We start from the raw sequence: 23,505 nt of genomic DNA, 5'->3' as shown, positions 1-23,505 counted from the left end.
GGTCTACATCTGAACTAGAGCGGGACTAACATCCTTGCAGGCAGGTTTGCTAGTGCTGTTGGGAGGAGTTTAAACTAATTCGGCAGGGAGAGGGAATGCAGAATTCAAAATTCAGAATTCAAAGTGGATTCAAAATTGGCTTAGTTGTAGGAGACAGAGGGTGATGACTGAAGGCTGCTTTAGTGACTGGAAGCCAGTGTCCAGTGGCGTACCACAGGGATCTGTGCTGGATCCCCTATTATTCGTCATTTATATAAATGACATAGATGACTATGTGGGGGGTAGGATTAGGATGACACAAAGATTGGCCGGGTGGTTAACAGTGAGGTTGAGTGTCTTGGGCTACAGGAAGATATAGACGGAATGGTCAAATGGGCAGATAAGTAGCAGATGGAATTTAACCCTGAAAAGTGTGAGGTGATACACTTTGGAAGGAGTCTTTTGACAAGGAATATTTAATGAACGGTATGACACTAGGAAGTTCTAAGGAACAAAGGGACCTTGGCGTGTGTGTCCATTGATCTCTGAAGGCTGAGGGGCATGTTAGAAGGGTGGTGAAAAAGGCATATGGGACATCTGCCTTTATCAATCAAGGCATAGCTTACAAAAGTAGGGAGGTCATGTTGGAGTTGTATAGAACCTCAGTGAGGCCACAGCTGGAGTACTGTGTGCAGTTCTGGTCACCACATTATAGGAAGGATGTGATTGCACTGGAGGGGGTGCAGAGGAGATTCACTAGGATGTTGCCTGGGATGAAACATTTAAGTTATGAAAAGAGGTTGAGCTGTTTTCGTTGGAACAGAGAAGACTGAGGACCAACCTGATCAAGGTGAACAAGATTATGAGGGGCATGGACAAGGTGGATAGGGAGCAGCTGTTCCCCTTGGTTGAAGGGTCAGTCACGAGGGGACATAAGTTCAAGGTGAGGGGCAGGAGGTTTAGGGGGGATGTGAGGAAAAGCTTTTTTACCCAGAGGATGGTGACGGTCTGGAATGCACTGCCTGTGAGGGTGGTGGAGGCAGGTTGCCTCACATCCTTTAAAAAGTACCTGGATGAGCACTTGGCACGTGATAATATTCAAGTGCTGGTAAATGGGATTAGGTAGGTAGGTCAGGTGTTTCTCAAATGTCGGTGCAGACTCGATGGGCCGAAGGGCCTCTTCTGCGCTTTGTGAATCTGTGATATTAAATTTGAAGAATTTCAAGGACAAGTGCCAGCGGACAAAATTAAAGCACTTAAAAAGAACGTGAGGGCACAGCAAGCAATTTTCACATGACCGAGAAAGGTGATGGACAGTGTTATGCAAGCCGGTTTTGTGGTGAGTGAACTTATTGCAATAAAGCTTAGGCCTCATTCAGGAGGGTTTGTAAACGAGTGCATCGTTGTGACCGCTGCTTTACTGGCTCCAGAGAAAATCAAATTATTTGTGAGTGTGAACTTATCTCGCGGGACTGTGTCAGATCGAATTAATGACTCAAGACATTGAAAAGTCTCAAAGATTCTGCAGCCGATTTTGAGTTTTACTCTCTGGTCATTGTCAGACATAACAAATACATTCCAACTGGTGATCTTTCTGCGTGGAATCATGGCAGGTTTTGAGGTTCAAGAGGACTTGCTTGTTTTAGTAGCAATGCATGACACCACCAAAGGTGAAGATATGTTTGAGAAGGTTACATCGGCTGTGTACTGGCTTCAGTTATCATTTGAAAAATTAAATGCTCTTACTGATGGTGCTTCAGCTATGGCTGGATCTCAAAAGGGATTAGTTGCTCTAATCAGGGAAGAAATGAATCTCCTCAACCTTAATCCAAGTAAGTTGATTGCATGTTACTGCATCATTCACCAGGAGAATCTGTGCGTGCAGACCATGCGACTGAGCCACGAAATATCGACAGTAGTATCGAGCTTTAACTTCATTAAAAGTAGAGCGTTAAACAGCCGCCAGTTGAAAGACCTTGAATCAGAGTACAGCGATTTAGTTTACTATTGTGAAGCGCTACAGTTCAGCCAGTGAGTTGCAGAAACAAAAACCTGCAACAGTGGAGTACGCCAGGGAGTGGGCAAATTTACTTCAGAAATTTTGTGAGGGGTTTCAAGACCTAGAAGTGAAGGAACTGGAATCAAAAATTTTTGCTGCATCGCTCAATATTGAAGCAGTTGATGTACCTGAAGACCTTCAACATGAAGTTATAGCAAAGCAACATTGAACTTAGAGCGAAATACAAGAACCTGCCTCTGCTGGAATCCTACAGACTCCATGAGGGCACAGGTGAATTTCCAAACTTGAGGAGACACATGCTGAAAACTGTGTTGCTGTTTGGAACTACATACTGCTGTGAGCAGCTTTTTCAAAACTTTCTCTCGCAAAGGACCACTTACGTACCAGATTAACGGATGTGAATTCGGAAAGCCAGTTGCGAGTAGCAACAACATCAATGTCAGCAGACATAAGGGGGCTCATTAAGGAAAAGCAAACTCAGCAAACTAAAACAAATTGTTTTTTGTGTTTGTGTGTGTGTGTGTGGCCCGCGACTGATTTTGTCTATGTGTGAGTGGCTATTGATAAGTAAAAGATTCCCCACCCTGCACCAGGATATCGATGGTGGGGGATTCAGTGATGGCAATGTCGCTGAATGTCAACAGGAAGAGGTTAGACTCCCTGGTTTAGGATAGGCATTGCCTGGGTACTTGTGAGACACAAATGTTACTTGCGACTAATCAGCCCAAGTCTGAATATTGTCCACGTCTTACTACTGCATGTTGGCATAGGTTGCTTCATTATCTGAGAAATTATGAATGGAACTAAACACAGTGTAATCAGTGTACATTTCCACTTCTAAACTTACCATGAAGTGAAGATCATTAATGATGAAACAGCTGAAGGTGGTTCAGCCTAAGACAATGTGCTGAGGAGCTCCAACAGTGATATCCTGGGGCTGAGGTGATTGGCCCCCAACAATCACAACCATCTTCCTTTGTGCTCAGTATGGTTCCAGCCAGTGGAGAGTTTTCCACCTAATCCCCATTGATTTCAATTTTACTAGGCCTCCATGAAGCCACATTCAAGTCAAATGTTGTCTTGCAACTAAGGGAAGTCACTCACTTCGCCTCTGAAATTCCATTCTTTTGTCCATATTTGCACTATGGCTGTGATGAGGTCTCAAACCCAGTGGCCTTGGCAGAATCCAAACTAAAATATTAGGGCGCAGGTCACTGCTAAGTAAGTACCACTTAATAGCACTGTCAATGACACCTTCCATCACTTTACTGATGATTAAGAGTATACTAATGGGGTGGTTTTGCCTGGATTCGATTTGTCCTGCCTTTTGCAGAAAGTTCACACCTGGGCAATTTCCCACATTGTCGGGTAGATGGCAGTGTTGTAGCTGCACTGGGACAACAAGGCTAAGGACACAGCTAGATCTGGAGCATAATTCTTCAGCGTTACAGCCAGGATGTTGTCGGGTCCATTAAAACTGCATATTAATTATACAGATTTCAAAGTACATTTACTTGCAAAATATGGATTTAGTTCACTGCTGGCAAAGATTAATAATCTGATCTTTATTCCATGATCCCGGTCCCTGCTAATCAACACCTGTAAAGGGGCCAGTGAGTACACACTTATGAACTCAGTCTGTTTTTTTCCCCTCATGGACACTGGCTGACCTGTGTAATTCAGTTTCTGATCCCAACCAAATCAAACATCATAAACCTGGAAAGCACATGGTTATCCGATAATGCAGATATGCTTTTTCAGTAAAGCTCTCAAAACATTTTTTAATGTTAATGATATTCAATTTTGAGATAGTGCACCATTAGCAAATATAAAACAAACTCAGAAGGTGACTTTAGTAACAGTAACATGAGCGAGCACTGGCTGCCAAGATTTTGATAAACTGAAGAGAAAATCATTTAATACAAAGATCAATGGACAAAGACAACAACTAACTTTAGCGGACCTATCATTCCTAACATCAGAATTACAGCAAAATGGCACGATTTAAAGGTCAGGGATTTGTTCTGCAATGATAAAGGATTAATCTTTTTCAACATCTGCTGGCTATTATTTAACAGGCTCAAAAATATGAAGAAATGAAACTTTGCTATATAATGAATAAACTACAGATACTAAAACGTGAATTAAGGTTCAAAATAATTATTTGGAAAATAGTTTTTTTCTTTAAGTTTGAGAATTGAAAATGTAAAAAAAAACTTGGGCATCTCCAGGCCTCGGGTTGTTAAGATCCATGGAGTGTCAATAAGGTCCATCAATGTCAGTACTTGTCCAGCCACCAGAGGGTGCAAGATAACAGTTAATTTTCCACATCCTATAGATTGGCACCTCACCATTGCTTTGTACCTTGAATGATGGTCTAGATGAGGTTACTGAGGTAGGAAACAATACATACAGGTGGGGGATACATATGCCTGTAACACACAGCCCACTCCAAGTGACATCTGTTTTGGATGCAATCACTTCAAAACAATTTCAAGTTGCAATCTTCTAATCCAGAAACCAAAACCTTCACCTAATTAGAATTGCCCTCAGCTACTTACGTACGGCCGTATTTATCTGGGTTCGGATTTTTGACCATATGCCTAGAGGGATCATTCAGCAGTAGCCTCAACAGGAGCGGCTATATTGAACAGAGCTGAACTATTGTAGCTAAATATCACAATAGTGCTCCAGCTTACACATTAGTACCTCAGGGGATGCACCTCGACAGAGCTAAAGAGGAAACTACTGTTCATAACAATAATGGAATTATGCATCACAACCACTGACTTATGCAAAGTCAAATTCTGTTTATATTAAAAAAAGATTGTAACCACCATTTTGGGAATGGCATTCTGGAATTCTACCGTTTAGAACTATAATAGTTTACAGCACAGCAAAAGTGGACTCCAGCAGTTCAGGAAGGCAGCTCACCACCACCTTCTCAAGGGCAATTAAGGGTGGGCAATAAATGCTGGCCTATCTGGCGACACCCACATCCCATGGGTGAATAGTAAAAAAGCCACCGAGCACACCACCACCCACCCTCCCCCAATGTGCCTATGCTGGAACAAGCCAACTAATCCCAGTACTCCACACTCTCCATTGACATGTATACTTCTCTGCTTTAAATGCATCAATGATGTCTAACTCAACCATTCTCTGTAACAAAGTAGTCCCACATTCCAACAACCCATTGTATGAGGAAACTTTTCCCAATTTCTTTGATAATTTTAAATCAATGATCTAATGACATCTCATCACTGGCCACCCAGCCAAAGGACACAGTTTTTTCTTATCCATTCTATCAAAATATTTCATAATTTTTAAATCTTCCCTTGGCCTCCTCTGTTCCTGTGGGGATAATGCCAATATCCCAGTCTCTCCTCAAGTACAGTTTACCTACCCCGGGCAACAGCCTGACAAATCTACACTGGACTTATCATAGCCAGAGATAAAAACAAAAAACTGCGGATGCTGGAAATCCAAAACAAAAACAGAATTACCTGGAAAAACTCAGCAGGTCTGGCAGCATCTAAGTTCTGTTGAAGGGTCATGAGGACTCGAAACATCAACTCTTTTCTTCTCTGCAGATGCTGGCAGACCTGCTGAGTTTTTCCAGGTAATTCTGTTTTTGTTTTTATCATAACCAGGTTAGCCATGGCTCAGGGGGTAGCATTCTAGCCTCTAATTCAGTAGGTTCTAGGTTCAAGTCCCACTCTAGAGACAAGCATAATCAATATAAAAGCAAAACACAGCAGATGCTGGAAATCTGAAATAAAAACAGAAAATGCTGGAAAAACTCAGGTCTGACAGCATCAGTGGGGAGAGAAACAGAGTTAACGTTTCTAGTCTGTATGACACTTCTTCAGAGCATGATCAAGGCTGACACTCCAGTACTCACTGAATCATTAGAGATGCTATAAATCGTGGTACCATGACATTCAATGGCATTACCATCACTGAATCCCCCTCTATCAACATCCTGGGGGTTACCATTGACCAGAAACTGAACTGGACAAGCCACATAAACACTGTGGCTATAAGAGCAGGTCAGAAGCTAGGAATCCTGGGGTAAAGGAACATTGGGAAACATTTAAAGAAACAATTCAACAAAAATATATTCTATTGAAAAGCAAAAACTCAGCAGCAAAACTCATCTGTGGTTCACTCAGGAAGTTAAGGATAGTATTAGACTAAAATACAACGTTTACAATGTTGCAAAAAACAGTAGCAAGCCTGAGGATTGGGAGTGTTTTAAAAACCAGCTAAGGGCCACCAGAAAGTTGATAAAAAGGGGAAAAAAATACAATACGGGAGCAAACTAACCAGGAATATAAAAACAGATTATAAGAGTTTTCATAAGTATATTAAAAGGGAGAGAGTAACTAAAGTAAACATTGGTCCCTTAGAAGCAGATACAGGAAAAATTGCCATTTCCTCATTCCCCATGATAAAGACATTGAACAAATGTTTATATCTGTCCTCCCGAGTGAATCACAGATGGGTCTTTCTTGCTGAGGTTTTGTTTTTCAATGGAATGTATTTTTGTTGAATCGTTTCTTTTAATGTTTCCCAATGTTCCTTTACCTCCATACCTTTTAGCTATTTACCCAATTAACAGTGGAAGGCACAAGTTTCATACCAAAAAGAGTTGGTAACCTAGGAGATAAAAAAGTGAGGAAATTAAGAAAATTAATCAGAGAAAAAGTATTGGAGAAACTTAAGGGATGAAATCCAACAAATCACCAGGACCTGATGGCCTACACCCTAGGGTTCTAAAAGACACAGCTGCAGTTGTAGTTGTTCTGGCTATTTTCTAAAATTCCTTAGTTTCGGGAATGGTCCCATTAGATTGGAAGTTGGCAAATGTTATACCACTTTTCAAGAAGAAAACAGTGAACTACAGGCCAGTCAGCCTAACATCAATTGCTGGGCAAATGTTGGAGACTATTATTAAGGCAGTCTTAACAATGCACTTAGAAAAGCATAGCATGATTAGAACAAGTCAACATGATTTTACGAAAGGGAAATCCTGTTTGATAAATTAATTAGTTTTTCAAGGATGCAGCTGGTATGGTAAAGGGGAACCAGTAGATTTTGGATTTCCAAAAAGCATTCGAAAAGGTGCCACACAAAAGGTTAATTTTGTTATAATCATTCATGGGGCATGGGCATCACTGGCTAGGTCAGCATTTATTGCCCATCCATAACTGCCCTACAGAAGGTGATGGTGAGCTGCCTTGAACCATTGTAGCCCATGTGGTGTGGGTAGGCCCACAGTGCTGTTAGGAAGAGAGTTTCAGGCTTCTGACCCAGCTACATTAAAGGAGGACATCATTCCACAAGTCGGGATGGTGTGTGGCTTGAAGAGGAACTTCAGTTGGTGGTGTTCCCAAGCATCTGCTGCCCTTGTACTTCTAGATGGTAGAGGTTGAAGGAGCCTTGGCGAGTTTCTGCAGTGCTTGTAGATGGTATACACTGATGCTACTGTGCATCGGTGGTGGAGGGAGTAGATGAAGAACCAATCAAACATGCTGCTTTGTCCTGGATGGTGTCAAGCTTCTTGAGTGTTTTTGGAGCTGCACTCATCCAGGTAGGTGGAAGGTATTCCATCACACTCCTGACTGGTGCCTTGAAGATGGTGGACATGCTTTGGGGAGTCAGGAGGTGAATTACTCGCCGCAGAATTCCTAGCACCTGACCTGCTCTTGTAGCCACAGTATTTATATGGCTCAACCAGTTCAGTTTCTGAACCCCCAAGATGTTGACAGTGGGGGAATTCAGTGATGGTAATGCCACTGAATGTCAAGGGGATATAGCTGAATTCTCTCTTGTTGGAGATGGTCGTTGCCTGGCACTTGTGTAGCATGAATGTTACTTGCCACTTCTCAGTGCAAGCCTGAATAAGAACATAGGAACAGGAGAAGGCCATTCAGCCCATAGAGCCTGTTCCATCATTCAATATGATCATGGCTGATCAAATACTTCAATGCCTTTTATCCACACTGTCCCCATAGGTTATTGTTAATTAGAAATCTATCAATCTCTACTTTTAACATACTCAATGACTGAGCTTCCACTGCCCTCTGGGGGAGAGAATTCCAAAGGTTCACAATTTCTGAGTAAAGAAATTTCTCCTCATTTCAGTCCTAAGTGGCTTTCCCCTTATTTTGAAAGTGTGTCCCCTAGTTCTAGACTCCCCAACCAGGGAAAACATCTTACCTGCAACCACCCTGTCTATCCCTTTAAGTATTTTGTAGGTTTCAATGGGATCACCTTTAATTCTTAAAATCCCTAGAGAATAAAGGCCCAGTTTCCCCAATCTCTCTTCATAAGACAGTCCTGCCATCCCCGGAACAAGTCTGGTGAACCTTCGTTACACTCCCTCTACGGCAATAATATCCTTTCTGAGATAAGGGGACCAAAACTGCACACAGTACTCCAACAAGCTTCTATACAATTGAAGCAAGACTTCAGTACTCCTGTACTCAAATCCTCTTGCAATAAAGGCTAACATTTCATTAGCCTTCCTAATTGCTTGCTGCACCTGTATGTTAGCTTTCAGTGACTTATGGACAAGGACACCCAGGTCCCTTTGTACATCCACACTTTCTAATCTCTTACCATTTAGGAAATACTCTGCACATCTGCTCCTTCTATCAAAGTGGATAGCTTCATATTTTTCCACGTTATATTCCATCTGAATATGTTCTTGCCCACTCACTAAGTCTGTCCAAATCCTCCTGTAACTGCTTTCCATCTTCCTCACAACACATATTCCCATCTAGCTTTGTATCATCCACGAACTTGGAAATATTACATTTGTCCCCACATACAAATCATTGATATATATACTGTGAACAGCTGTGGCCCAAATACTGATCCTTTGCGGTACCTACTAGTCACAGCATGCCAACGTGCGAAAGACCCATTTATTCCTACTCTCTGTTTTCTGCCTGTTAGCCAATCCTTAATCCATGCCAGTAAATTGCCTCCTATCCCATCTGCTTTTATTTAGCCAATCAACCTCCTGTGGGGACTTTATCAAAAGCCTTCTGAAAATCCAAGTATACTACGTCCATCGACTCTCCTTTATCAATTTTGTTAGCAACATCCTCAAAAATCTCCAACGAGTTCATCAAACATGATTTCCCATTTGCAATTCCATGCTGACTATGCCCAATCAGATCATGATTATCCAAGTATCCATTTATCACACCCTTTATAATAGGTTCTAGCATTTTCCCCACAACTGATGTGAGGCTGACAAGGTCTGTAGTTCCCTGTTTTCTCTCTCCCTCCCTTCTTTAATGGTGGGGTGACAGTTGCAACCTTCCAATCTTCAGGAACCATTCCAGAATCTATAGAATTTTGGAAAGTGATCACCAATGCATCCACTATCTCTATAGCAACCTCTTTCAACACTCTGGGATGCAGAATATCAGGTCCCGGGGACTTAACTTTCTATCCTATTAATTTCTCTAGTACAACCTTCTTACTAATTTCCTTCAACTCCTCATTCTCCCTAGTCCCTTGGATCTCTAAATCTGGGAAATTTCCTGTATCTTCCTCAGTGAAAACAGATACAAAGTAATCATTTCGCTTCTCTGCCATTTCTCTATTCCCCATTATGAATTCTCCTGACTCTGTCTGTAACGGATTCACGTTTGTCTCAGCCAAACACTTCCTTTTTACATACCTATAGAAGTTTTAAGTCCATTTTCATGTTTTTTACTAGGTTGCATTCATATTCCATTCTCCCTTTCTTTACCAGTTTCTTGGTCTTCCTTTGCTGTATTCTAAAAACCTTCCAATCCTCAGGTTTACTACTACTTCTGGCAACTTTATAAACCTTTCCTTTTAATCTTATACAATCCTTAACTTCCTTTGTCAGCCACGGTTGACTGACTTTTTTGGGTTTTTGCACCTTGAAGGAATGAATAGGTGCTGCAGGCTATAGAATAGTTTTTTGAAGACTATCCATTGCCTATGTACAGTCATACCTTTTAATATATTTTCCAAATCCACCTCAGCCAATTTGTCCCTCACGCCTTCATAATTTCCTTTATTCAACTTTAACACCCTTACTTCAGAGTGAACTACCCCATTTTCAAACATATTATGGTCACTCATCCCTAAAGATTCTTTTACAATAAGATTAATTAGCCCTTTTTCATTACATAATACTAGATCTAAAATAGCCTGCCCTCTAGTCGGCTCCTCAACGTACTGCCCTAGAAAACCATCCCTAACACACTCCAGAAACTCATCTTCTGCAGCATCAGTGCTCAACTGGCTTAACCAGTCCATATGCAGATTGAAGTCACCTGTGATTACTATCTTGCCCATGCTACATGCTTCTCTCATCACCTGATTAATACCATGCCCCAACATTACCACTACTGTTTGGTGACAGATAAACAACTCCATCCAATATCTGCTGCCTTTTGCTGTTTCTTAGATCCACCCAAACAGGTTCCACACATTGTTCTTACTATCCGAGATCCTCCCTTACTAATGCACTGATCCTATCCCTTATTATTATCGCAATTCCACATCCTTTCCCTTCTTAAACAAAAACAGAATTACCTGGAAAAACTCAGCAGGTCTGGCAGCATCGGCGGAGAAGAAAAGAGTTGATGTTTCGAGTCCTCATTACCCTTCATCAGAACAGTTTTGGATTTCCAGCATCCCCAGTTTTTTGTTTTTATCCTTTCCCTTCTTGTCTGTCCTTCCAAAACATCGGATATCCTTGAATGTTCTTCCGATCAGAGATCCTCCCTTACTAATGCACTGATCCCATCCCTTATTATTGCAACACTATCTCCTTTCCCTTCTTGTCTGTCCTTCCTAAATATCAAATATCTTTGAATATTCAATTCAAAGTCTTGGTCAACATGCAGCCATGTTTCCATAATGGCAATTATATCATACCAATTTACCTCTATTTGTGCCTTTAGATCTCTACCTTATTGCATGCAGATAGAGTGCCCTTAACTTTGCCTTTTTGACATTATTCCACATTCGAAGCATACTTAATACTCTGCTTTGTTTCTCCTGCCTTCTAGTCTCACCACTACTTCCTGTTACCAACTTTACTTCCTTCCAAGATGGGCCACTCCTCAGGTTCCTACCCCCTGACAAGCTGGTTTAAACCCACCCCAACAGGACCAGCAAATCTCCCTGCAAGTATATCAGTCCCAGTCCTGTTAAGATGTAACCCATCCAGTTTGTACAGGTCCCACCCGCCCCAGGACTGATCCCAAAGCCTCAGAAATCTGATGCCCTCCCTCTTACAGCAGTTCTCCAGCCACGTATTTATCACTCTATACTCCTATTCCTATGCTCACTAGCACATGGCACAAGGAGTAATCCTGAGATTACTGCTTTTGAGGTCCTGCTTTTTAATTTCCTTCCTAACTCCCTGAAATCTGCTTTCAGGACCTCATCCCTCTTCCTACCTATCTTTTTGGTACCAATGTGGACCACAACTTCCGGCTGATCCCCCCTTCCCCTGAAGGGTGTTCTGCAGCCACTCAGTGACATCCTTGACCCTGGCATCAGGGAGGCAACACACTATCCTGCAGTCACGTTTACTGCCGCAGAAATGACCGTCTGATCCCCTGACTATGCTATCCCCTAACTATTACCCTTCTATTCTTCTTCCTCCCCTCCTGTACAGTAGAGCTGTCTGTGGTGCCACAGGCTTGGCTCTGGCTGCACTCTCCTGAAGAGCCATCGCCCTCATCAGTATCCAAAATGGAAAACCGATTAGCAAACAGGATAGACTCAGGGGACTCGTGCACTACCTGCCTGGTTCTCTTAGACTGTCTAGCGGTCACCCAGTCCCTCTCTGGCTGTACTCTTCTGACCTGCAGTGTGACCACCTCCCTAAACATGCTATCCATGTAATTGTCTGCCTCGCGGATGTACAACAGTGACTCCAGTCACCTCTCAAGCTCAGAAACCCACAGCTCAAGCTTGTGCAGCTGGTGACACTTCCTACAGATGTGTTTGTCAGGACCACATGATGAGTCCATGACTTCACACATACCGCAGGATGTACACTCCACTTGGTCGAGCTGGCCTGCCACCCCGTAACTCTAAAAACTATTTATTACACTTAGAATATTGCTGCTGCACATTGACACGGACTGCTTCAGTATCTGAGGAGTCATGAATGGTGCTGGACATTGTGCAATCATCAGTGAACATGCCTATTTCTGACCTTATGATAGAAGGAAGGTCATTAATGAAGCAGCTGAAGATGGTTGGGCCTAGGACACAACCCTGAGGAGGCTGCAGTGACATCTTGGCACTGAAATGACTGACCTCCAACACCCGCAACCATCTTCCTTTGTGCTAGGTATGACTCCAACCAGGGAAGTTTTCCCCCGATTCCCATTGACTTCAGTTTTGCCACAGCTCCTTGATGCCACACGGTCAAATGCTGCCTTTCAGTCAAGGGCAGTCACTCTCACCTCACCTTTGGAGTTCAGCTCTTTTGTCCATGTTTGGACCAAGACTCGGGTCGGGCCCTGGGGGAGCCCAGACTGAACATCAGTGAGCAGGTTATGGCTGAGCAAGTGACGCTTGATAGTACTGTTGACGACCCCTCCCATCACTTTGCTGATGGTCGAGAGTAGACTGATGGGGTGATAATTTGTCGGATTAGATTTGTCACGCTTTTTATGGACAGGACATTCCTAGGCAATTTTCCACACTGCCGGGTAAATGCCAGTGTTGTAACTTTTTTGTTACAAATCAAATAAACTAAACTAATAAAGTCAGGGACAAATTAAGAGGCAGCTCCTTAGAGGGATATTGCAAAAGAAAAACAAATCACAAAGGAAACTGCTGTACTGGAAGATTAACTAGGGGGCGTGGCTAGTTCTGCAGCACAAATCTTCAGTACTATTGCCAGAATACTGTCAGGGCCCATAGCCTTTGCCGTTTCCAGTGCCTTCAGCCACTTCTTGATATCACGTGGAGTGAATCAAATTGGCTGAAGACTGGCATCTGTGGTGCTGGGGACCTAGGGAGGAGGTCGAGGTGGATCATCCACTTGGCACTTCTGGCTGAAGATGGTTGCAAATGCTTCAGCCTTATCTTCTGCATTAATGTGCTAGGCTCCCGCATCATTGAGGATGGGAATATCTGTGGCGCCTCCTCCACCAGAATTTTTATGACAATCGAAAATGGTTTTATGATCACTTTTACTGGAAGTAGCTTTTAATTCCAGATTCATTAACAGAATTTAAATTCCACCAGCTGCTACGGCGGGATTTAAACCTTTGTCCCAGAGCATTAGCCTGGGCCTCTGGATCGATAGTTTAGTGACATTAGCACTACCCTACCGCCTCCTCCCTAAAGGGAAAATAAGGGCTTCTGGAGTTGGGGTTTTTTTTTTAATTCATTCACAGGATGTGGGCTTCACTGGCTGGGCCAGCATTTATTGCCCAGAAAAATGGATAGAGGATAACAGATAGAAAGCGGAGAGTTGGCATAAATGGGGCATTTTCAAGTTGGGAAGCAGTGAATATTGGAATGCTGCAAGGATCAGCGCTGGGGCGTCAGCTACTTACAATCTATATTAATGAATAGTCATTTGGTTGAGTATTGCTGAAAAAAGTCATTTTGTTGTAGCTTTTTGTCTTGTGGACAACTGCAAGAATACCAATGTCAGGGGAAACAACAACTTTATACAATATGTGAAGAGTGTGCTAATTGGTTGGCAAATGGACTCTGACTGGTAGAGGCATTGCCATGGGGAATGCACCAGTTAATGGTGACTGACAGTTAAGTGTCATGGGAGGGTACAGAGGCTGCAAAGAGATATAGACAGATTAAATGAGTGGGCAACAAGATGGTTGATGGAGTATAATGTAGAGGGCAGTGTGAAGTTATTCATTTTGGTCGTAAGAATGGAAAAGCAGAATTTATTTTTTAAAGAAGTGTGCAACTTTTAAGTGTTGATGTTCAAAGTGATTTGGATGTGCTCATACAAGGAACACAAAGTTGGCTTACAGGTACAGCAAGCAATTAGGAAGGCAAATGGCATGTTGGCCTTTAATGAAAAGGGGTTGGAGTACAAGAATAAAGAAGTCTTGCAACAGTTGTGCAGCGTTTTGATGAGACCACATGCAGAATACTGTGTGCAGCTTTGGTCTCCACATTTAAGAACGAATATACTCACATTGGAGTTGGTGCAGCGAAGGTTCACTAAATTGGTCCCTGAGATGAGGGGATTGTCCTATGATGAGGCGCTAAGAAAATTGGGCTTTTATTCTCTGAAGTTTAGAAGAATGAAAGGCAATCTCATTGAAATCTACAAGATTCAGAAGGGGCTCGATAGGGTAGATGCTGAGAGATTGCTAGTCAGGGAGTCTAAAACATGGGGGCAGAGTCTCAGGATAAGGGCTTGTTCATTTAGGACTGAGATGAGGAGAAATGACTTCATTCAAAGGGTTATGAATCTTTGGAATTCTTTGCCACAGAGGGTTGTGGATGCTCCATCAACAAATATATTTAAGGCTAGAATAGACAGAACTTTGGTCTCTCAGGGAATTAAGGGATATGGAGAGCAGGTAGGAAAAAGGAGTTGAAGCCCAAGATTAGCCATGATCATACTGAATGGAGGAGCAGGCTCAATGGGACATTTGGTCTACTCCTGCTATTTCTTGTGTTCTTGTACTGTCTTGGGTAGATGTAAAAGATTTCACAGCACAATTAGGAGGGTGACAGGGGCACTCCCCAGTTTCCTAGTCCATAGTTATCCCTCTGTGAAAAGCTAAATCAGGTGAATTGGTCATTTATCACATTGCCTTCTGTAGCACTTTTTGTGTATCAATTGGCTGCCATGTTTCCCACAACAGTGACTGCACCACAAAAGTACTTTGTTGGCTGTAAAGTGCTTGTAGCATCCTGAGGTGGTGAAAGGTGTTACATAAATGCTAAGTCCTAAACTCTGCCCTTCAGCCCAATCCTCACTAATTTGCATCAGTTCCTAGTCCTCCTAACTCAAATTCAAAATTCTCATGTTTAGAAATACCACATGGCCTTGTTTCAGCCCTGCAACTTCCTCCGGCCCTATAATGCCCCAAGTTTCATGTTTCTCTGACTTTGCCTCTTGTATAGCCGATCTCCTTTTACTACACTAATGGTTGCCTTGGCCTATCACTCTAATTCTCTGCGAAAGCCTCTTTACTCATTGAATTCCCTCTCCTTCTTTAAAACACTTCTTAGAACTCTCTGTTTAATCAAGTCTTTGGTCACACTTCCTCCTTTCTTTCCCTGGCTCAACACCCAACTTTTTGATTGCATCTGTGCAACGTTTTCAATGTTAAAGACATAAATATAAATGCAAGTCATTGTTACACATCTGCCATAGTTTTTGTGTTTTATTCCTCATTTTTAGAAGACGCATTAAACGGAGTGCATCCTTCCGCATACTAACTTTAGTACAACTTCAGAAAAAAATTGAATTCTGAAGTCACATAAATGTCCTAACTGCTAACTCCTATGATTTTGAGACACAAAGAGAGGCAAATAGATAGTGCCTTTTCTCATTCTAATCTGGCTTCTGAAAAAAAAATTCTGGAAATAAACAAAGTTACTTTGAGGGAAACAGATAGGAAGGGTGGCAGGAAAACAGGCTGACAGCAAGACCTCTGCACTGCATTACCCGCCCTTAGGAACAATGGGGTGTTCTATTTCAGAAAGCCCAGAAGTAAAGGATAGAACTGGAACCAAATCTTTACACACTTTTGTAAGCACTTATTATAGAAATGCACATTACAAAATATGCACCTCCTAATCCAACAGCCGCAGTTTCAGTCTGTACTTATTTGCAATTATGAGGGCTTCTGCGTCCAGTTGTTTTACAAAACTAATCTATGACCTTTGTTTCATTGCCTAGTCTATTCAAACTACAGCCTCTACTTCTCCTTTTATGTCTGTCACAAACACTGCTGTGGGATCTCCCTCTTGCATTATCTGAGGGTCTTTCTCTGGTACATGGTCATTTTCTGACACGACAATCCCTTGCAGACTCACTCAGTACTTGCACTGCACTCTCTTACTTTCTAGACTTCACCCCATTTTGCCAGTCCATTGGAACAGAAGGCAATTTGGGATTTTGCACACAGACCAATTTGATAGTATATTCCTTATATATTATTGTAGAAAGATAAATTTTGGTCATCAGCTCTATAAAGTGTAGATGGAAAATATTTCTCTTTGTCCCATACTTTTAGATCCATAGCAGCTGCCTGGCCAATAGAAGGCTTATAATAGGATGTGGCACCTCCTCCAATAATTTCACAGATTTCACACTTCTCAGTAATCCCTTCAATAGCTTCGTATACACTTCATATACACTTAATTAACTACACCTGCATCCTTTAGCAGGATTTAAAACCATTGACAGGTATGGTGAGAAAATTGTCTATATAACTTTAAGGCATTTTGATTTTCCTCTCTGATTCTTATCAACTGATATTATTAATACTTGTCTAACACTCTAATGGAAAACATCAGATTTTGTTAATGTGATATAATGTCCTGACTGGGTAAACTGCAAATAATTGACTTTCCAAAAGTAACTGCTTTATCATGATCCATGTCAAGTTTTATGTATGTGTTTTTCACAGGTTTACTCAACAGCATAGGCATCTCACGGGAGACTACATCAGTGCTTTTAAAATGGCTTACTCCAGCTACTTTTCATGGAATTACAACTCTCTTTAGTGACATCAATTTGTTATTACCAAACATAAAGCGAGTAGTACTTTTATTTTCCTTAACTTTGCACCAATCCTCACTACTTACTGAATCTTTACAACATATTTACCAATATTCCCCACATACTGTTGAAGTACAAGCATTACCTAGTGCTACAAAGTTAAAGGAGTTCACAACTAACACACTGATCACGGGATTAAAATACTTTATGATCCGTATTTGTTCGGGTTCATCATCCGCTTCCTCAGGCTTATCTTACCCACGAGTCATTTCATGAACCCTGCCTCTTCACTTTGGGCAGTTCACCCCATAATGATACTTTAAGTCACAACTGAAGCATCTATTAAATGTTCCTTGAGCATTTTTATGATTCATTTGCCTAATGTGGCTGCTCAAATTTTGTCTTCTGTTGTAACAGCCAGATCTGCTAAAGGTATTTTCATTCTCATTCTGCCTATCTTTAATTCATCCGTTGTATTGATGCCTGAATCTAGTGTCTGCACTCTTTCAAAATCTGACAATCTGAGTCTTGTACGCTTTCTGTCACTGTGGAATGTCTCATTTGTTCCATAAAGGCTGAAGCAAATGACCATTTCCTGGGGAACTTTTTAAGGAAGCAAACATTTGATCCAACACGTCTCCTTCTCCAAGTACCAACACAAATTAGAACCAGTTGCATGGTCATATGAGCCATCTTAACACAATCTAGCAAATTAAGTGCATGTATTGAGCTCGGGGTTCCCAAATCGAACTACGTTAACATTTTATACAATTTGTTAAAGTCCACAATTATATTTTCCATGGAATCACCATCTTTTTTTCTGAAATCTATCAAAAACTCTGACCAAAGGCATTCAGAAGATTGTCTTTCTTGTATATTTATTCAGGTGCTCTAATAGGAGGACCAAGCCTTCATTACTATCCAACTGACAGGCACCCATCTCACAAAATACTTCTGATTTTATTTCTTGCGGTAAGCGACAATGCCAAGGCCATACCTCATCATCTCTTTGTCAGGATCACAACCCGTGTCCACATATCCAGTTCACTCTTTCACTGAATCATATGGTTCATATTTCAAGAAAAATCGGACATTGATCACACCCCAACAATTTATATTTGATTTCTGCCATTTTCCACCAATGGCCATGGTTTTATTTTTGAAAATAATTGTTCGTTTCCAACCTTCACCTTTAGACAACCATCCTCTGCTACTATGTTTATTTCAGAAAGCCCAGCGATGAAGAATAGAACTACAGCCAATCTTTGCACACTTACAAACTTTTATTTACAGAGATACACATTACAGAGCATGCACTTCAGAACCCAGCAATCCCAGCTTCATTCTATTTCTCTTTTTTTTTGGAGTGCCAAAACAAACGATCACCAGCAGCTCCAAGAAACTAAAATTGTGCTTCTGAAATCTCTTGATATCGATTCTGCACGGATAAAGCACAAGTGCTTCGTCCATGTGCTATTCAAGGAGCACAATGAATCCCCAGTTAATGCCTACCACCTGAATACAATAAACACAATTAATATACAATTAACAAGGGAGGGCAGGAAGGGAAGAGAAGATTTCAAGACATAATAGTGCAAGGAGGTAGGAGGATTACATGGTTTGAGAGCAAAAGCAGTATTCTTCTAAACTCCAGAGAATGAGAGCTGATCTCAAAGAAGCGTACAAAATTCTCACAGGGCTTGACAGGGTAGATACAGGAAGGATGTTTCCCCTGATTGGGTGGGTTCTAAAACCAGGGCCACAGAGAATAAGAGGTAGGCCATTTATGAGGAGGAATTTCATCAGAGGGTGGTAATTCTTTGGAATTCTGTACCCAAGAGGGCAGTGCCAGCTCAGTCATTGAGTCTGTTCAAAGCAGATATTGATAGGTTCCCAGATACCAATGACTTTAAGGGATATGGTAATAGTACAGGATGATGGTGTTGAGATAGAAGCTAGTTAAATGGCGGAGCAGGCTCAACTGGCCTACTCCTGCTCCTATGTTCCTGCGTGTGCCACTGAGATTATGATAGGGAGAGTTGGGAAAGTGAAGTATTGGAACATTTGCTGCCAACACAACGCATATGCAGTTACTTCATTGAGAGCGCCAGAATAGGCAGAGGCCAGGACCAAAGTTGGTGCTACTCAAATCATCATGGCTGTGTTTCAGGCGCTTGGTGTATCTCATTGGCCTTGTTTTTGACTGGCTATCTCTGTAACTGAATTAATTCATTCAGTTTACAAATGCATCTTAAACATCTGAATAGCTGGCAGGGAACTGCTCCTGTTCTGCAGAGTTCATTTCCACATAGCACACAGCTGCCTCAAGGTAGGGTGAAGCCTATCCAAGTTAAGTAATATGAAAAAGACCATTGCTGCACATAAATGCAGTTTATGCAGAGTTAATTATGAGAAATGGCTAACATAACCCCATCCTGTGAGCAAATAAAAAAACTTTTTATTCCCAGAAACGGCACAGAAACAAGCAGGTAGTGTATGTGCATGGTGACATCACTGGCCCATGCGCAAAGGGTACTGGCATGTGTTATGTGACATCACTGAATTTCTGCACGTGCGCAGGTGTGTATCAGTGGTCATCTTGCACGGCTATCTTGCGTTGACAGGAGAGACAGTGTGGAACATAATGGGAGTGAAGGGGTGGAGTGGGAAAGCGTAAGTAACTGTCAAGTGAGTAACTGAAGAGCTCATTTTCCTCAAATACAGCCTACAACCATTTATCACACCAGACCAGCCACCATTTCCCACCCAAAAAGAAGAAAAAGCTGAGAGAGGAAACAGAGAGATAATCAAAAAGAATTAGGGAGACAGAAGAAAAACAGATAAAGAAGTAAATGTTAATAACAAAAACAACAGGGACAAGGAACAAGGAAAAGATAAACCATATTCTTCAATTTACACCAAGCTGCCTTTAACATAGTAAAACATCCAAAGGCACCTCACAGAAGTTGTACCAGATATAACTTGGCACCGAGTCACATGGAAAGATACTAAGAAGAATAGTTATAAGGAGTATCTTAAAAGGAAAAGAGGATTGAGGCAGAGAGGTTTGGGGAGGGAATTTCAGAGCTCAGTGGCATACTCCAGAAAATCAGTTGGTGAAGGAGAACTGGAGCGAATCTTCACACTTGTTAGCAAGCGTTTACTTACAGAGTTGCATATCACAAGCATGCACCTCCTAAAGTACCAACCACAGTTTTAGTGTGTTTCTATTTATAGAGGCACGAGTGAATCTCCAGTTACTGCCCAACAACTGGATACAATTAACAGACATTTAACACTCAGGCTTAAGCAACTGAAGGCCTGTCTGTGAATGGTGGGGCTACAGAAATCGGGGAAGGCTTGGCTTAAATAGCCAAGTGGTTATGGTACTGGGTTTGTAACCCCAAGATCAAGAGTTCAAATCTCACAATGGCAAACTATGAAACAATGTAACTTCATCTGAAACAGATGGAAACAGGTTTGTACTCGAAAGAGTTACAGAAATCGGCGAAGCATAACAGGAGGAACACAGAGATCTTGTAAGACTGTAGGAGCTTATAGAGATAGGGAGGGGCAAGGCCATGAAGGGTTTGGACATTAGGGGTAGAATTCTAGGGCAGTGAATACAGGGGTGACTGGAGAACGAGAGTTGGTGTGTTAGGATAAGGGCAGCAGAGTTTTGAATAAGCTGAAGTTTGTTAGGAAACTGGCTAAGAGACCACTGAAACTGATTTCATGTGGAACACGTAGATATCTATATTTTGTTTGAGACTGACCATCAGTTAATCTAAAATGACTTTGAAACAGTAATCAAAGGCAGTAAATACTGATTAATGTTAGGACTAGCATTTTTAACACTAACTCGAGGAGGCAAAATAAAATCTCAAATGCTTCCTTCAGGTTTTACACAAACACAGGGGAGGAGATGGTGGCTCTTGATGTCACTCGACTAGCAATCCAGAGGCCCAGCTAATGCTCTGGGGACATGAGTTCAAATCTCACCACAGCAGCTGGTGAAATTTAAATTCAATTAATAAATCTGGAATATAAAGCTTGTCTCAGTAATGGTGACCATGATAACTATCATCAATTGTTGTAAAAGCCCATCTGGTTCACTAATGTTCCTTTAGGGAAGGAAATCTGCTATACTCACCTGGTCTGACCTACATGTGACTCCAGACCCACAGCAGTTCAAGGGCAGACAGGGATGGGCAACAAATGCTGGCCTTGCCAGCGATGCCACGTCTCATGAAAGAGTAAAGGAATAAACAGCCACTTGAAGTTTTCAAGTGTTTCAATTAAGAGTCAGGAAATGTCTATATGAATTTCATCATGTGTAAATGTATCTTGTTATACTTCAGGCTTGCTCAGAAAGTACTTTCATTCCCAGTGCAAAAAGCCTACATTCCCCACGATCAGAAACTTATAACTTTCCCATTTCATGTGTACAAAATAATACATTCTAGAAAAGATACACCACCTCAAAAGATTAATATAAACTATTCCAGACACTTTTCCTGTTAAGATTAAACTGTTAAGTAGTTACTTATAGAAAAAAGTGGATAGCGGATAGCCAAGAAATTCTGTTGAAGAGTCATATGGACTCGAAATGTATTCCTCTCCGCAGATGCTGTCAGACCTGCTGAGTTTTTCCAGCTATTTTTACTTTTGTTTTTATTTTGGATTTCCAGCATCTGCAGTTTTTTTGCTTTTAGCCAAGAAATTGTTCAGTTCCTGGAAAGCAGCAGAAGTATAGAAATAGCTCGCAACCAGGGAAGTAACATCCTCTGAATTCTTCTTACAGAATTTCAGATGAGTACATTGGAAAACACATCAGCAATTCTGTTTCTCAGCAAAAGCAGACTGCATAGAAACAGGATGAGGCCATTTGGCCCCACGAGTTTGTTTCACCATTCAATAAGATCATGGCTGATCTGCAAACTAAATTCACATACCCACCTTTGCCCATATCCCTTCATACCTTTGGATAACAAAAATCCATCAATCTAAAATTTAAAATTAACAACTGATCTGGCATTAATTGCTGTTTGTCGATGAGAGTTCCAAACTTCTACCACTCTTTGGTGTTTCCTGATTTCACTCCCCAAGCAGCAAAAATAGTTTCTGTATTTACTGTATTTGTTCCTTGTAATATTTTGAAAACTTTGATCAAGTCACCCCTTAACCTTCTAAATTCCAGGGAATACAATCCTGAATTGTGTAATCTCACCCCATAATTTAACCCTTGGAGTCCAGTTATCATTCTAGTAAATTTGCTGCACTCCTTTAAAGCAATTATACTGTTATTAAGGTGTGATGCCCAGTACTGTTCTCAATACTCCAAGTACAGTCCAACCAGGGTTTTGTGTAGTTGAAGTATGACTTCTATCGCCTTGTATTCTAGTCCTCAAGATAAAAAAGGCCAGCATTTCATTACCTTTAAGTTCCTGCAAAGATTATAAGGTTACAAAGTTTAATTTGTTGTGATGTTGCACAGTAAATCAAACCAAACAGCTCATCTACAACACATTTTTTAAGCATATTTTCATATTTGTATGATCCATTTGCAGAACAGGCAGTGATTTTAATAGGGTACAATATTTACAAGCAACAGATTCGGCTTGTGCCTTACCAAGTTGGGTATTGGATAAGGAATAATATATATTGTTTGCTTTTGGTAAACTGACAGCTGGAACTCACAATGAATACTAAACACATTTTGTTCACATCTAGTTCAAATTGTCTTCTGTTTAATTGATTTTTGCTTTGTAGCAGGAGTGAGCAGTCTTACCTCCTGGCACACACCCTAATCAATGTATTAGCACATCCCTTCCAAATTCAGACCTCATCCCACAACACTTGTGCAGGGAAAACTGCAAGCTCCATTCTGACTGCAGCATTTTAAACTCCATGTTTAAAACGTTCATGAAAACCAAAGGAACGATGAACATTCATTTTTGTTACAGTTAAGAATGAAAATAACTATTTGTCCTAAATCTATAAAACATTGTTTATTTTTGTTTCAAAATGCCTTTAAAATTCACCTGGTTCCCTTTTACAAAAAAATTAGGCACAGAGAAGCATGGTTTATTTGTAGGATCATAGAATGGTTACAGCACAGAAGGATGCCATTCAGCTTGTCGAGTCAATGCCAGCTCTCCTCAAGAGCAACTCAGCTGGACCCATTCCCCTGCCTTTTCCCCAGAACCCTAGGTTTTTTGCTCCTGTTGGGTGCTAATCCAATCCCTTTTTGAAAGTCAATATTGAATCTGCCTCCATCACACTCTCAGGCAATGCATCCCAGACCCTAGCCACTCGCTGGATTAGAAAGTTTGTCCTCATGTCACCATTGGTTCTTTTGCCAATCACCTTAAATCGGTGTCCTCTGGTGCTCGATCCTTCCACCAATGGGAACAGTTTCCCCCTACCTACATGTCCAGATTCCTCATGATTTTGAACACCTCGATCAAAACTCTTCTCAACCTTCTCTTCTCCAAGGAGAACAAACCCAACTTTTCCAATCTATCCAGGTAACGGGAGTTCCTCATTCCTGGAACCATTCTTGTAAATTTTCCCTGCACCCTATGTGACACCTTCACATCCTTCCTAAAATTCAGTGCCCAGAATTGGACAGAGTACTCCAGGCTGATTCAGTATTTCATAAAGGTACAGTATCATTTCCTGGTTTTTGTACTCCGTAAACAATATAAAGACATCATAAAAAAAGAGTCTTACAAACTTCTGTATTGCAGACCACATC

At 41.4% G+C, this 23,505-nt stretch overlaps 1 protein-coding gene and 1 non-coding gene across 9 annotated transcripts in view; both read right to left on the bottom strand.

Moving 5' to 3' along the window:
* The window catches only part of arnt2 (aryl-hydrocarbon receptor nuclear translocator 2), a 355,307-nt gene that overhangs the window by 327,729 nt on the left and 4,073 nt on the right, over positions 1–23,505 (bottom strand). The gene's annotated exons all lie outside the window — the stretch shown is intronic.
* LOC121270076 lies at positions 18,108–18,248 on the bottom strand. Its single transcript, XR_005941475.1, has one exon. It is a non-coding gene; the product is annotated as a U11 spliceosomal RNA (small nuclear RNA).

The sequence above is a fragment of the Carcharodon carcharias genome, chromosome 26, assembly GCF_017639515.1.
Source record: "Carcharodon carcharias isolate sCarCar2 chromosome 26, sCarCar2.pri, whole genome shotgun sequence".
Taxonomy (NCBI): Eukaryota; Metazoa; Chordata; class Chondrichthyes; order Lamniformes; family Lamnidae; genus Carcharodon; species Carcharodon carcharias.
Note: the sequence above shows the minus strand (reverse complement) of the source record. Positions and strands in the feature narration are given on the sequence as shown.